Source organism: Cygnus atratus, chromosome 1, assembly GCF_013377495.2.
Source record: "Cygnus atratus isolate AKBS03 ecotype Queensland, Australia chromosome 1, CAtr_DNAZoo_HiC_assembly, whole genome shotgun sequence".
NCBI lineage: Eukaryota > Metazoa > Chordata > Aves > Anseriformes > Anatidae > Cygnus > Cygnus atratus.
In genome coordinates this window covers 173,224,974-173,240,446 of record NC_066362.1, presented here as the reverse complement: position 1 = coordinate 173,240,446, position 15,473 = coordinate 173,224,974, and positions in this window count along the sequence as shown.

Below are 15,473 nucleotides of genomic sequence, written 5' to 3'. Positions count from 1 at the left end.
CAAATATTGAAAATTTTACCTATTCTCTTAATGCTTAATAAAAACATAGTAAATATGATAAATTTCATAATTAGATTAACTTCTGGCACATAGCTTTACTACTACGAGTATAAGAATACAGGAGGAAATTGAGTGTTTTATCTCTTTTTTTCTTCTCTTAAAAAAAAAAATTCAATCAAAAGTTTGATATTAATATAGCATACTGGATAAATAAGTGGATTTTTTTCCTTTAAAACACTTCTAAATTGCTTCTTTGTAGCCAACTTAAGAACTGCTTGCTGAAATCACACCATATTTGCCTTTGTATCATTGAAAGCAAACAGCCTTCTTTACTGTGTAAAGTTAATGAGTCCAATTAATGAGTCTCCAATACATGGGAGGAGAGATAGGAGAAAATAACATCAAATTCAGTTGTGTTACCTCAGGGAAGAATTATCTTATCGTGCCTTTAAACTCCAGTTCTCTCTGATAGATACATTAACCCATATATCAGTTTAGTTCTAATATGCGAAACAGTCTTTTGAAAAGTTTAATTAAAAGTTCAGTGTCCTTTCAAGACTGAGTCTTCTCGTGTTCCATGCATCGAAAAAGTCTACAAAAATCACTGTCTCTACTTGTTAGTATTCTTTAGAGTGACTTGTATAATGCCACATGCCCAGGGTTGATTCTTATCATTTCCTATGAGTGTAAATACCTTGAACTCATTGTTTTCAGGACATTAAAAAATTTTCAAGAGTCAGAGAGAGAAACATGAACATACAACTACATGGACTATTTATCTAGACAATTAAATTCAAAGTGTGAATTTAAAACACTGTAGTTACATTTGCATAACTCTGGCTTATATAACTTTTTCTAAATGATGTGTATATATGTATGTATGTATATGTATAAACATATAAAAATATGTATATATGCATGTGCATATATATGCAGACATGCATATATATTTATATGCATATATGTATATGTATGTATGTGTATACATACATATAAAAATTTCCAGATAGGTTGGAAGTGGATTAACCAAATCCAAAGAATTATTCTTATTCTGGAACAGGAAACTCTACACATATATTTATACTAGTCTACTTCATCTTAGTCTGCCACTACCATTTTACCAACACAACACAAAAAATCTGTGTAAATGGATCCTAATGATGCAGCTTTAACTGGAATGTTTCTAAATGGTTGAGATATCACTCATGAAAAAAAAATGCAACAACAAAAACAAAAACAAACAAACAAAAAAACAATAGTCAAGCAATCCTTCAGTGTGTTTCCTATTGAAAAATGTAGCCTCTGGAGTAAAGTTTTAAAATTATGATTCACAGATACAAACATATTTACTGGATGACTAAATTCAAACATGCCTATTATTCACAATATACTGTCATTTCATTTGACTTTTATGTCCTGAGTCATCACTTCATCTATTTACCGACAAAAAGCTGAATTGACTGCCTCCCTTTCTTTGTATATAAATACATATAAATATAGTCTATCTATAACCTTAAGCATGGACTTATCCTGAAAAAAAATCTCTAAACTGTTCTTGTTTTCATTTTTTGCATTAAACATGAAAAGCATAAGTATTTGAAATCCAGATTTTTTTGTTTATTATTATCTCACAACCTTCAAATTAGAAAATATATCTCACAGAAATGATTAGCTCTGATTCTGCTTTAACACTTGAAAGGTTACAGCAATAGGAAAAGGAAGAGCTTTAATTAAAGAATGAATTACTGAATACTCGATTTTAATTGATGTAGCTCTCTGCTATTATTTTGTGTGTTTATAGATATTTTATGTGATTCTATAATCAAGATGACACACACAGACAAAAAGCAAGACTTTAACCACTAAGGCTAAAGAAGGAAGGGCTACTGTAAGATCACATTCAGCCATTTAAGTTCAAGAATCATGTGAAGTGTGGTTTCCATGACAACAAGTCACTAATTGGTAACATAAAGTAAAAATCAACCTTGACGGAATTTGGCAGTGACATGGAAGCTGGAAAAAAAAAAAAAAAAAGACTTCAAAATAATTATAGGACAATTTTCCTGTGTGATGAAGAGATACAAGCAACCCCATGTTCCCATGTTCTGAGAAAGGATGAAAGCACCTGGAGTTCCAGGGTTATTTCAGATTTGGCAAAGCTGACTGCATACACTAGTCATTGTGTATTGATAGTCAACACCTACCTTCAGCAACAGATAAGGAGAGATGTTTGCGATGAGTTGATGGATTTTTGCATCCTTGGGCTACAGATCAGCAAAGGAAAATGCTGTAGAGAATGCATGAAGTAAATAAAAGACACGAATAACAGGATTTTAGCATAAAGTCATGGGGTAAGAAGAAAAACAAATTAAAGGAGAGCAGAGGGTAAGAAAGGAGCTAAACTCAGACATGCCTCCCATTCTAACTTATTAGTAAGGGTTTCAGACACCTCTAGCTTGCAGACAAAGAGTCTTTTGAGACTAGAGGAAACTATCCGGGAAACACAATGGTACCATTCAAAATTTACCGATTTATGAACTGCTGCATATCATTTGTAAAAATTGCTTTAGCCTGCGTTACCTTTCACCAGCTCTGTAAGTTGACTCACTGGGTCACTAGGAGTGAACAAGAACATTTTGATAAATTCAGTTTCCATGACAATGAATTAGCCATGGAAAAGGGGGAGGTGTTGAAAGATCTGTGTTCTGTAGAATACTCTTCAAATGTTTGCCTGTTTTCATTTTTAGCCATTTAGTTCTCATGGCTCTGTTCCAGGACTCTTTAATTTGCCAGTAGCTGTTTTTCCTCTACAGATTAGAGGAGTAATTCATCAGTGGATGTTTCACTCAGTGGTCCCATCTAATGTAAGAGAACATAAAAATGATTTTTTCCAATTATGCTTTTTGTTTGCTTAGAAAGAATGCAGCAGGCTCTCTTTTTGTTGTTGTTCCACTACAACCTGGCTACAGAATGCTTAATCTTTCTTATTTATTGCCCAGTACTATACTTATGAGTACAATTGTACCTTGCAAGACATTGGGAGTTCGTTTTAAATACCAATGAGCCCCCAAAACAAAACAAAACAATGATTTGGATTTTTCTTCCACTGGAACAAGACAATAAAAGAATGTCACGTTCCAAAGCTTGGTATAGCCTGCATCAATGGGAACTGCTGAGAAAAAGACTTGAGAAAACAATTGCTATTTATTTTTGATAGAACAGCATAAAATTATTTTTCATTTGTCTGACTTACAAAAAGCAAAGCCAGTAGGACATTTTTTAGTGCCAGAACTGAAGACTACTTAAATTAGTGAATGCCTTTTTGCCACTTTCAGTTGGTCTTGGACGAGACCCTTACACTAATGGGATGAAGAGTAGAGATATTTAACCATTCATAAAAATATACTTAAAATTCAGAGTAAGATGAGGGAGATCAGGAGAACCGTTTACAATGATTATTGGGATAGATAGGTCCACCTAGAGACAACTGAGAAGGATTTGGCTCCTTCAGAAAGTAAACCTGTTCTTATGTATCTCCAGCAATATGCTTCGCATTGCCATTAATAAAAATTGTAAGGGCTGAACATCTTCCTTCCTGTCTCTGCCTGCTTAACGGCATCATTTTGTGTGATGTACAAGAAATTGAAGTGTCTTTTTTGTTTGTTTGTTTGTTTGGTGGTGGTGGTGGTGGTTTTTTGTTTTTTTTTTTTGGTGACATTGTTAGTTGTTGTGCCAGCCCAGCATGGACTGAAGTGCCTGAATGATTTGCAAAAGAAAAATAATGTTCCTAGCAAGAAAGAAGAAAGAGAGAAAGAGAGAAACAGGAAAAGAGGAAGGAAGAGAGGGAGGAAAGGAGGAAGGGAGAGAGGGAGGGAGGGAGGGAGGGAGAGGGGAGGGAGGGAGGGAGGGAGAGAGGAGGGAAGGAAGGAAGGAAGGAAGGAAGGAAGGAAGGAAGGAAGGAAGGAAGAAAAGAAGGAAAGAAGGAAAGAAGGAAAGAAGGAAAGAGAAAGAAAGAAAGAAAGACAGAAAGACAGAAAGACAGAAAGAAAGAAAGAAAGAAAGAAAGAAAAAGAAAGAAAGAAAAGAAAGAAAGCTTCTCGGTATAAAAAAGAAGAGGAAGAAGAAAAGACAAGGAGGGAGGGTGGAAAGATAGGAGAGAGAGAAAGGAGATGGAGGGAACGAGAAAAGGAAGGGAGAGGCAGAGTGGGGGTAGCGGCCAATAAAGGAGAGGAGGCAGGGAAAGAGAAGAAGGAGACAGGAATAATGAGAAGGGGAAGAAGGGGAAGGGAAAGATTGGGAACAGGAAGAAGAAGGAAGGGGAAGGGGAAGGGGAAGGGGAAGATAACACTTGTACTTCTGAAAAATATTTTTCTATTTCAATAAGAAAAAAAAAAATCATAGTCACTCACATATATTGTTTTCTGACTGTCTCCATAGGTATTCACAGAAGCATGTATATTGACAGATAAATCCATATTTTCACTCACAATCATTCACTCATACATGCTCTCATAGACACAAAGAAGGAGAAGGATGGTAATTTAAAACCATATTGCAGGCAAGGCATCTATCTTATCCTAAAAACTTCAAATATAAAAAAAAAAATATATGCTAATTTTCCAAAATGCAAATGTCATTAATACTAGCCTATTGTGAAAATACTGCAGAGCTGGAAATCAAAGTAACCATTTTAGTCAATGAGATTTAGTTGTTCTGAAGCAGCCATTCACAAAAGAAAAATAAGGGGAAGGAAAGATGAATTTGAGTTGATTGAAATTCAGTAAATCAGTAGCCTTGAGTCTCTCAGTCTTGATTTAAAATAGCAGGGGCAGTTGCCGTCAAGCACTTGAGTGCATGTGGACAAGAATAAGCCTAATGACTTCTTTTGTTCATCTGCCATGTGGAACTATTTCAACATTCTTATCTAGGATGTGAGCGAGGTGTGCTAATAGCTCCACACTTCCACTCCTGGAACTGAGGAACGAATGTAGGTAGCAATGCACTCAAGTCCCATTGATATTAATGGTGTGAGATCGCTCAGCCTACTCCTTTCAGTGAAATGCACTTAAATGCCCACTGCGAGAAACAGATGTCGGATGCTTCTTCAGTCTATCCATGACCTTCAGCTGGCACCAGACACTGCTGCACGTCTTGTCTTGTTAACATTTTCACAGGTGAGAGATGGATAAACAACCATTTTCTCAAACCTGTAGATTGTTAATAAGTGTCACAAAATACACACCGGAGCTCAGGTGCAGATCATTAAAAAAGAAGCAAGAATGAGAGGAATAATGACATGTCAATCCACCTTAAACCAAGCTTGACACCCCCGTGATACTTGTTAGCACCATGCACGGGGAATTTTGCCTTCTGTTCTGTGGAACTTGAACCAGGAATACAGCAGTGGAACTTATTTCCAGATGCTTTTGGTTAAACTTTGAGCCCTTACTCAAATTAAGGAAGAAAAGAAGAAACATTCAAACATTCAAAATTTCATTTTTTTTCTTAATAAAGGTTTAAATGATCTAGTCAAGCACTGTGAACTTTAACTAATAGTTTCATGCTACAATAATGGCACCTGTTATTCGAATTCATTTCCCATACTGACAGCACAACTCAGGCATACTCCAGACTATGACATTTTAAGTGACTGGTGATTTTCACTTGTGCTTTCTACTGTATGCATATATGAACTACAGAGTGGAATATTTGCATCTGTGTGTACACAAAGGCTTATGTGTTTCTTCTTCTGCTGATATATGGGAACATATATAAAAACCATACATCATCCTTGAAATATATGTATTTTCCCACACCAATTTTAATAAAAAGGGGAAAATACTTCAGGTACATAATAAAATTTCGTAAGTTTTCATTGTTTCAGTCAAGACCTTGCTATTCCAGCATTTATCTGTGGTGGTTTTACTTGGGTGGGCAGCCACCACAGCTGTTCTCTCACTCTCGATCCTCAAAGAGGAAGGGGGAGAAAATGGGACACAAAGGGCTCAAGGTTTGAGATAAGGATGATTTATTTAAAGGGAAGAGGGAAAAAAAAGAAAGAAAAAAAAAAGATTAAAAAAATAAAAAAAAAAGGCTGCTTGGAAGCAGACAGAGGGAAAAGTAGTTACTCTGTACTTCCGATCAACGAGCAATGTCCAGCCACATCCTGGGAAGCAGGGCCTCAATACACGTATCGGTTGTTCGGGAGGACAGACACTTCCACAACGAGAGTTCCTCTCCCCCTCCCTTCCCCTTTCTCACCTTTTATTGCTGAGTGTAACATTATCCTTATCGCTTTATTTCATAATACAATATGAAGTGTAAGAAATAAATAGAAATGGTAAATGTGATATTGAGCAGAAAATTAGTCAAGCACACATTTTTTAAAGAATCTTTCATCTCTCACAGGATCTGTCATAGCTACTACATGCAGATGTCATTCAGTTTGTATATGGTGTTTCTTACACATAAAAATGAACCACTGGCTTCCCACTCCAATGCATTAGAAGCAGACATAATCACAATTTGGAAAACTCTACCTCTGAATAGGTAACTTCTACTGAGCCACTTCTTAAGCAGGGATACTTGAGGTGCACATAATAGGAATCTGATCATTCATAGAAAAATGTGGTAGAAAAGTACCTCATTTTTTCTCTCCTTTAAGCTCACAAATAAGTAGTTGAAGATTTTGTTTCAAACTAGTGTAATGATAGATAAAAAGCCCACATTTTTCTAGGTTTCTCCACATGGTTTGGGAATCCAGGCCTGTATGAGGCAAAATTTGACTCCAACATGTGTTATTTTGATTTTTTGTCTTTTCTTGACAAGATTACTTATCTGTGATGTGCTAACTTCAGGTTAATTTCAGTTAAGGGATAAATTCTGCAACTCACAAGTTGGCGGTTTGTTTCTTCTGAATTTAGCATAGGAATTCATGCTAATACATGAGTGTTACCACTGACTTGAAGCTGACCTAGCAACCAAATCATAAACATAACCACAGAATGGAGACCAAGTAGCTCTTTGAAATGGCATATCTACAGATTTAAGAATCAATTCCTTTTATTTTTAATGATTTTTGCAATAATAATAATTATAATAATAATAAATACCTCTAAATGTTCTAAATAAAACATTTTCCTCAAAAATACACATTTGCAGACACTGCAATTTTAAGAAAACCTCCATGCATCAAAAGGTGAATTACTATTTTTCATCTGGGCTTTTTTCAGTCATTATATGGAAATAAATTAGAAAATGTGAATATATTTTCCACTTCTCTATCACGTCTGTTACGAACTCCTATATATACTCTTTGCACAGTTCTGGGGTGTTTTGTTATTGCTGTTTCTTTTTTGTTGTTATTGTTTGTTATTTTTGTTTTTGTTTTGTTTTGAAAATTAGGGGAAGTTCCTGGGAAACTGTTACTAGATCTGCTCTTACAGAAATCTTGTCAGTGTTAAAAATCAGTAAGAGCCTACTCCAATAAATGCTATTAGTTTCTCAATAATGCCAAAGTCAATAGCTGCTCTTGTCACAGTGTTACAGTTTAAGCACTGCTGCAGGCCTGTGCTAGTCTTGAACACAGGATCAAAGAGATAAAAGCAGAGTAACTGCATTTCTTTCTCTTTGTATTCTGCCACTCTAAGGATCTTTACATGAGTTTGATTCTCAGTGACATTTTGTCATTGATCTTTTTTAACATCTCTTTTGCATCAGTTTTTTTCAGGAACCCCCTTCAAGGAAGATGACATCTGAGCAAGTTACAAGCATGTGTGCCTACTGTCTGTGAGAATGTAGGAAGTTTACCCACCACCTTTACTAAAGTGGTGTGCCTGAAGAAAGATTTCTGTATCCTGTTGCCTGAATAATTCTGTGTCATCAAGTATGAAAGACAAATTCTTTTGAATCAAATATAACAAAAGACAATAGGTTAAGTCAGTGGCAAAACTAACATATCAAAACAAACATTGATCTAAATAGTGCAGATTTCATTTAGACTTGTTAAGTGTCTACTGTAACATACTATGAGACTTTTTTTGGAGTAGGTGTCTTTCATTGTAACTCTTTGTCCATATGTGCATTAGGTAGGGATTTTTTCCTAAAGCTCAGCACATCCACTGTTGAATTCTTCTGAAATCTGGCGACTGTTTTGTTGACATAAATGTAAGATGAGCTTCTTGCATGCCATACTAAAATGTATCAGAGATTATGCTTTTCATTGTTTCCAGTCTTGAGTAGAATCATAGAATCATACAATGGTTTGGGTTGGGAGGAACCTTAAAGATTATATAGTTCCAACATCCCTGCAGTGGGCTGGGACACCTCCCACTACACGAAGTTGTTCAAAGCCCCATCCAACCTGTCCTTAAACACCTCCAGGGATGGGACATCCACAGCTTCTCTGGGCAGCCTGTACCAGTGCATCACCACCCTCTGAGTGAACAGAATCGAGTAGATAGCTAGGATACTAAATAACAGTGCAAAACTTAATATAAAATGTAGGGGGAAAAAAAAAAAGCAATTTGTTTTATGAAAAATTCTGAGGTTCAACTATTATTTTCCATTGTGCTTTAGGAAAGGAACAAGGACATAAAAAAAAAAAAGTCAATCTGCTGATTTCAGATTGTACACTTAAGTGATGTGTTCAACTTTTTATATGCAAATACAGATTCATTTACCTATCCACTTTATAAAGAGCCGATGATCTCCAGAGAGAAATTTGGATTTCAGAAGAGCTGAATATTCTGCTGGGAAGTCTTTACTTCACATGGAAAGATAGGGGGGAGCATAAAATAAGACACAAGTAGACTGCTAGTTTATACATTTTGGTTAAGTGCCTAAAATAAAGAACAATGAAATATGGCACAGTCTGGTTCATTATTCACTCAAACAATCTTTACAGGTGGTATTGTGAAACCAAGTCTGAAAACAGATGTAAATCAGAGATCTGAAGCTGATTCTTCCATAGTTTCAAATGACAGCCATAGGCACCTAACTACAGGCCATTCAGGAAATTCTCTGTTTTCCTAAGTAAAAATTCCATCTACCCACAATATCCAAGAGTAAAATTATACACATCCATATGAGATTTTGTTTACGATTAATCAAGAAATGTTGACAGTAAGAAGTTATGTCTGATACATATATATATATATATATATATTTATATTCTGACACTTCCTTTCCTGATTAAGTATAGAGTTACTGTAGAGAATCAGACCTTGCTTTGCAAGCTGTAGCCAGAAGCCTCATGACTGGAAAAGGGAAATAAATCTGACAGTCTCTAGGAGGGCAAAAGTCAGTTAAATATCAGAACTGAGTCCTTTTGGTTTCCAAAGACAATCGTGTAGTACTTGTGGAACTCATTCAACCTGAAATATATATATATATGTATGTATAAATTACACTATGATTAAAGAAAGAACCTCTTGTCATTTCAATAAAATCATGATCCATCAAAACACAGCAGGCAGGAACAACATAAAAAATTGGGAAATATTATTAGTAGTATGAAAACACCATTTTTCCCAGACTGAACTGGAAGAGAGATATTATATTCATTAGCAGTGTCTAGCAACATTTTTTGAATGAGTTAGTGAAAGAAGTAAAGTTAGTGAAGTAGTTGACAGATAAATCCAGATGTCCTAGCCCCAACCAATAATGAACAGGGAAGTAGTCATATAAAGAAAAATGTAACAATTTCTTCAATTCACTTTCTTATATTTGTCATTATTTTTAAGCCAATGCATTGTTCCTCAATTGTTCTGTATAACATATGTTTTTATTGCAAGTTTGTCTGGACTGAGTTCTTACTGTGCTCTGAAAATAAAAGGTTTTCTCACCATTTTTTTATTTTTTTTTTTAAGTTCAGGGGTAAATGTGCTCGTTATGGTCAATTCAAGGAAAGGCTTATTTCTTACAGACAGCTAGTATAACATGTCTCAACAAAATAATACAAGTCTTCTCTACCTCACTAGCTTTTTTTTTATTTTTTAATTTAAGTTTGTACTTGTACAACTATTTGTACTGTGGTAATATGTCACAATTTTCTGTATCAGCAGGTAAGTTCCTTTGGCACCACAATCTATTATATTCCTTCAGAAGATAACTAGCAGTATGGAGCAATATAATCACATAATTTTTTTTAATAAGTGAAACACTGGCAATGTAACCAAGCTGTTATACCAACCTGCAGTATAAACAGACAGCAGAAGCAGCTTTTTGAGAAACTATAAAATCCTTTCAAATGTGTTATTTATAACAAAATACTGGATAACAATGTTTTAGTTGTGATGGTTTAAGCATATAAGAAACACATGGATTAAGATTCATATCATCATAACATACGGAATGTAAACACTTAAATCTTAGCTTTCTTTATAGTTAAAGGTGATAAATGGCCTCCAGAGGTAATTCACATAACCTACCCTAAATGCCACCTTTAGGATGAGGTGAATTTCTCTCTGGAGGTATTTGTTTCTGTAAAGACAATTTAGAGTCTAACTCAGATGCTGTAATGTAACAGTACAATTCCTATCTGAGGAGACAAATCTTAATCAAAACTAACAGAGAAAAGCCATATATCTATATCTTCTTATAAAGTTAGAAAAACTATTTTTCTAACCTGTTGAATGGACTCTGTGCTTGGAAGTTTATCTGTTTTTTGACTGTACAACCTGGTCTGAAATGTGATCTCTCCTTACAAGCTTTGTGCCTCTGAAAACTCTTACATTATGGTACAGTATCTTTCAGCTTCAGAATACTTCTGGTTTCCACTGAATCCCTGGGTTCCTTATTGTTCTGGTCAGGTGATGTGGTTAGGGTTTTGAACCCTACACAGCACGTTATTGTTTACTGTGTGATTTTTCATGCTAAGCTTAAAGCTTGCCTTCTTTACAGCATATTGTTTCCTTTCAGATACGCTGTTTTGCAGTGACTCGATGTACTTACATCATATATTTGTATGTCTTTCCTGTCAAAGGAGATGACTCCAACACAGCTTAGGCATATTTTAATCAAGAATCCAAAAACATTTATTTTATCTCAGTCCAAATTTAATGTTCTTCAGTGGCTTTCTCCTTTTTCAGTATCTCTTGACTCAAAAGAAGAAACATCTTCATGATATATTTATGTTAAATACATACTGGGGGTCAGGAAGGAGGGAATTGAAAATAATTTTCAAGTCCCTTAGGGATGTGAGGTTATTACTGCTCTGCAGCAGCCCCTGCTGGAAAAGGACACGTGTCAAATGCATAGGTCTCGCCACAGCTATGTCTGTCAAACCTGCCACTTAATCACCGGTTAGTTGTGTTCCAGCACAGTCATCAATGACCTCCAAGTTCACTGAAACCTGGAACTAGTTCTCCTGCCATCTGCAGAATGGCAACTGCTTATTCTTATCACAGTGAACACTGAATGCCAAAAGAATAAATAATGCTTATGAGTCTTTTCTGACATGTTTGTAGCCTCGAACAAAGAGGAAACTAAAAAATATTAGTATTAGAGAAGCAAAGCAATACAGTGAAGATAAACCACCCGAGAAAAACTTTACTTGAAGTACAAGTCATGACATAGTGTCCAAAGAACATTTTTCACTGAGTGAAAGCACATTAAATTATGCTAGTACTGTCTTCTCTTCCATGTGGTTGTTGACAGATGTTTGGAAAAGAAAATCTTCCTTTCTGCTTGACCTTAAAAGCTGTCCCACACAGATCTTTTATATTTACAATGCTAAACAGTAAAACAGTAAATTAAAAAGGGGAATTCTTATGGGACAGAAACAAAACATTTTTGCTGTGTTACACAAATTACATAGAAAAATATAAAAAGTTATTTTCCCCAATAATATTAATAACAACAACAACAACAATAACACCACTTATCATTTGCAATACATAACTAGAGTGGAAAAAATGCCAGTGATTGCAATTTGTTTTGCCATACATCCATGAAAATTACCTACAATAGAAAAAAATACTGCAGGCAGGATGTGATAAAAACATATCTGTTTTCTTGTATTTATCACCACATTTAAGCTATTCTTCCCAAACAGCTTTCTAAAATGTGTGCATTCGTAATAGGGGTAATATCCCCTCAGGGTTAGGTTGAGTGAAAAACAGTAGGGATAATTCACATGAATGGGAATCCTGTAATAAAGAAAGCTGGAGGAGCTGGGTGTGGGGAAGAGCAGGGATGTAACAATGGAAGACAGGAAACAGGACACAGAAGACAAACTGATTTAAAGATTTGGAATGACTTGTTACTTTTGCTATAGGAAAACTGTCTTAAAAAGGAAGAGTGATTAAGTTTTAAACAATGACAGAACACCAAAAGAACAGTAGCCTCAACAGGAACAGTACCCTGCAACGGAAGACAAATGCCTCTGGGTTAACTCCACAAGGAGTTTTATGTCTCAGAGCTGTTGGATCAGAGTTGTTGGTATTTTCCTGTAGTTTTTCAAGTCCAGGTGGACAATCATAATATCCTACATATTAAAAGAAAATCAGAGGAACACGACTTTTTTTCACAGTTCTCTCTACATGATACACAGGCAACACAAGCTAGTCCAATAACCTTATTGAACAGCACAAACATAAAAATTAGAAAAGAATTCAGGAAATGTGGGGCTATTGAACATGTGGGTTTTGTTGAAATAGGAATTACTTCCACTACAAACATATATCAACTTTTTGTTTTCATTTTTTAAATTTAAATTAAAAAGAATAAATATCTTCCTTATTTTGCCTATATTCACATTTTTATTGGAAGGAGTGACTTTCAAAGTTGCTTAATCTGAGCAGGAATATACTGCTTTATTAGACTAGAGTCTTCATAAATAATCTAATTGCCTTACAACTGAATAGAGAAGAATTGCGTCAAAGCATTAGTAAATATTTGATATGGAGTACTTACTAAAGTATTACACTGAGAAGTTCTCCTTTTGACAAAGAAACTGTTTCTGCCTGTAGGTACTGACTGTAAATTTGGGGAAATAATACCCTAAATGTTAGGTAAGAACAGACAGAAAGAAACATAAATGAAGAAATGTAGAATGAGAAGTCAGAACTCTGAAGCTGGTCACTGGATTTGTAAATATGACAGGTTAAGTTTAACGAGCTTTGACGACACATTCAGGAGACTAAATATTTAAAGGTTTTCATGCCTGCATAAAATGTTGCAGTTCTTAAAGAATTTTCTATGATTGTCTTCATGAATTCCAAATTTCTGTGAAAAATGAAAATTTGTGTTCTTTCCTTCTTTCAAAGAGCAATGCTAGATAGACAGCTATGGTTAACTGGCGTAAATATATAAAACCCATCAAAATTAAAAGTCATCCTGGGTGTTTGATGTATATCAGTCTTTTTAATTAAAGGACATATAATTAGTTAAGATACTGTGAATAGGAATCAATAGACTAGAAAAAGATTCTTAGCTTAAAAATATAGTGGGAACTCAGTATTAAAAAGGCATGTCAGGGTGAAAGATGGAACTTTGGCTTCTTCCAACCTTAATTTAAAAAGAAGTAAGCAACACATGACATAGTCTGTATTTCCTCTCTGTGCCTGCCCTCCAGCTGCCAGTAGCTCACTGCACTGCTAAAGCAGCTCTAAACTGGAAAGATATGGATATAAAAGATGGACTATTCAGTGGATAAGGAATTGGCTGGATGGCCACAGCCAGAGAGTGGTGGTCAATGGCTCTATGCCCAGGTGGAGGCTGGTGACAAATAGTGTCCCTCAGGGGATCATCTTGGGATCAGTGATGTTTAATATCTTTATCAATGACATAGAAAATGGGATCGAGTGCACCCTCAGCAAGTCTGCAGATGATACCAAGCTGAGCGGTGCAGTTGATACTAAAGAAGGAAGAGATACCATCCAAAGGGACCTGGCCAGCCTGAGGAAATGGGCCCATGTGAACAGCATGTGGTTCAACAAGTCCAAGTGCAAGATGCTGCACCTGGGTTGGGGCAATCCCATAGAAGACTACAGGCTGGGAGAAAAACTCATTGGGAGCAGCCCTGAGGAGAAGGGCTTGGCAGTTCTGGTGGAAAAAAAAAAAAAAAAGCTTCACATGAGCCAGCAGTGTGTGCTTGCAGCCCAGAAGGCCAACTGCATCCTGGGCTGCATCAAAAGAGGTGTGACCAGCAGGTCAAGGGAGGGAATTGTCCCCCTCTACTCTGCCCTTGTGAGGCCCCACCTGGAACACTAATTCTGGGGCTCCCAGAACAAGAAAACTGACCTGTCAGAGCAAGTCCAGAGGAGGGCCACAAAGATAATCAGAGGGCTGGAGCACCTCTCCTATGAAGAAAGGCTGAGAGAGCTGGGGATGTTCAGCCTGGAGAAGAGAAGGGCCCAGGGAGACCTCATTGCAGCCTTACAGTAGTTAAAGAGGGCTTATAAAATAGGTAGACAGTGACTTTTTACTCAAGCAGATAGTGATAGAACAAGGGGAAATGTTTTAAACTAAAAGAAGGAAGATTTAGGTTAGATGTTAGATGTTAGTAAATTCTTTACTGTGACTATGGTAAGGCACTGGAACAGGTTACCCAGAGAAGTTGTGGATGCCCCATCCCCAGAGGTGTTCAAGGCCAGTCTGGATGGGGCTCTGGGCAACCCAATCTCATGGGTGGTGTTCCCACCCTTGGCAGGAGCACTGGAACTAGATGGTCTTTAATGTCTCTTCTGACCCAAGCCATTCTATGATTTTGTGAGTCTATGATTCTATGAAAAATCATTAATATATTACCATGGCCAGCCAGCAGACCTCTCCAGAATTTATTCATTGTTAATGAGCTAGCAATACTTGGAGACTGTTTATATGCTTTTGAAAAAAATAAAATAAAAAATTGAGTTATAAAAAAGAAACACTAAAACTTCACTATACCAATGGACCAATGGGTATTTGTACCTTTGACAAGCTTCTTGGCAACTATTATAAAAGCTGTGTCTTTGAGAGGAAAAAATCGTAAGAGGGCAGCTTATTAAATTTTGTAAATCTTAAGGCTTGTCTGCAAATGCAGAGCACTGTGGCTGATTTAGTCGTTGGCCTAGAAACTCTGCTGTTAGGACCATTAAACAGGTCCAGAGTTTAAGTCTCACAGTAAATTATAGAGAAGAAACAGTCACAGAATCTTGCCTTGTACTCTCTCCCTTTAAACTCTGTACTGGCTGAATTGCAGCACACAGAGACTCTGAGAGTATATGTTTGTTCCTAGGCTCCAGTATGAACAGGGTTGCACTGGTTTGAACAATCTTGATCAGTCCAGGCAAATGAAGGCTACCACACTTTTTACTGATTCCAATGACAATGATAAAAAGGAATAAAACGGACTGAAAACCCAGCTGATGTGATGCCAGTGAAGGGGCTCTGAGCCAATGGTCTTTTATGGGTTTTCCTTTCTTACATCATAAATTACTCAAAATGCTATCTAAAACAGATTTGTGTGGTCCCCATTGTCTTGATCACTG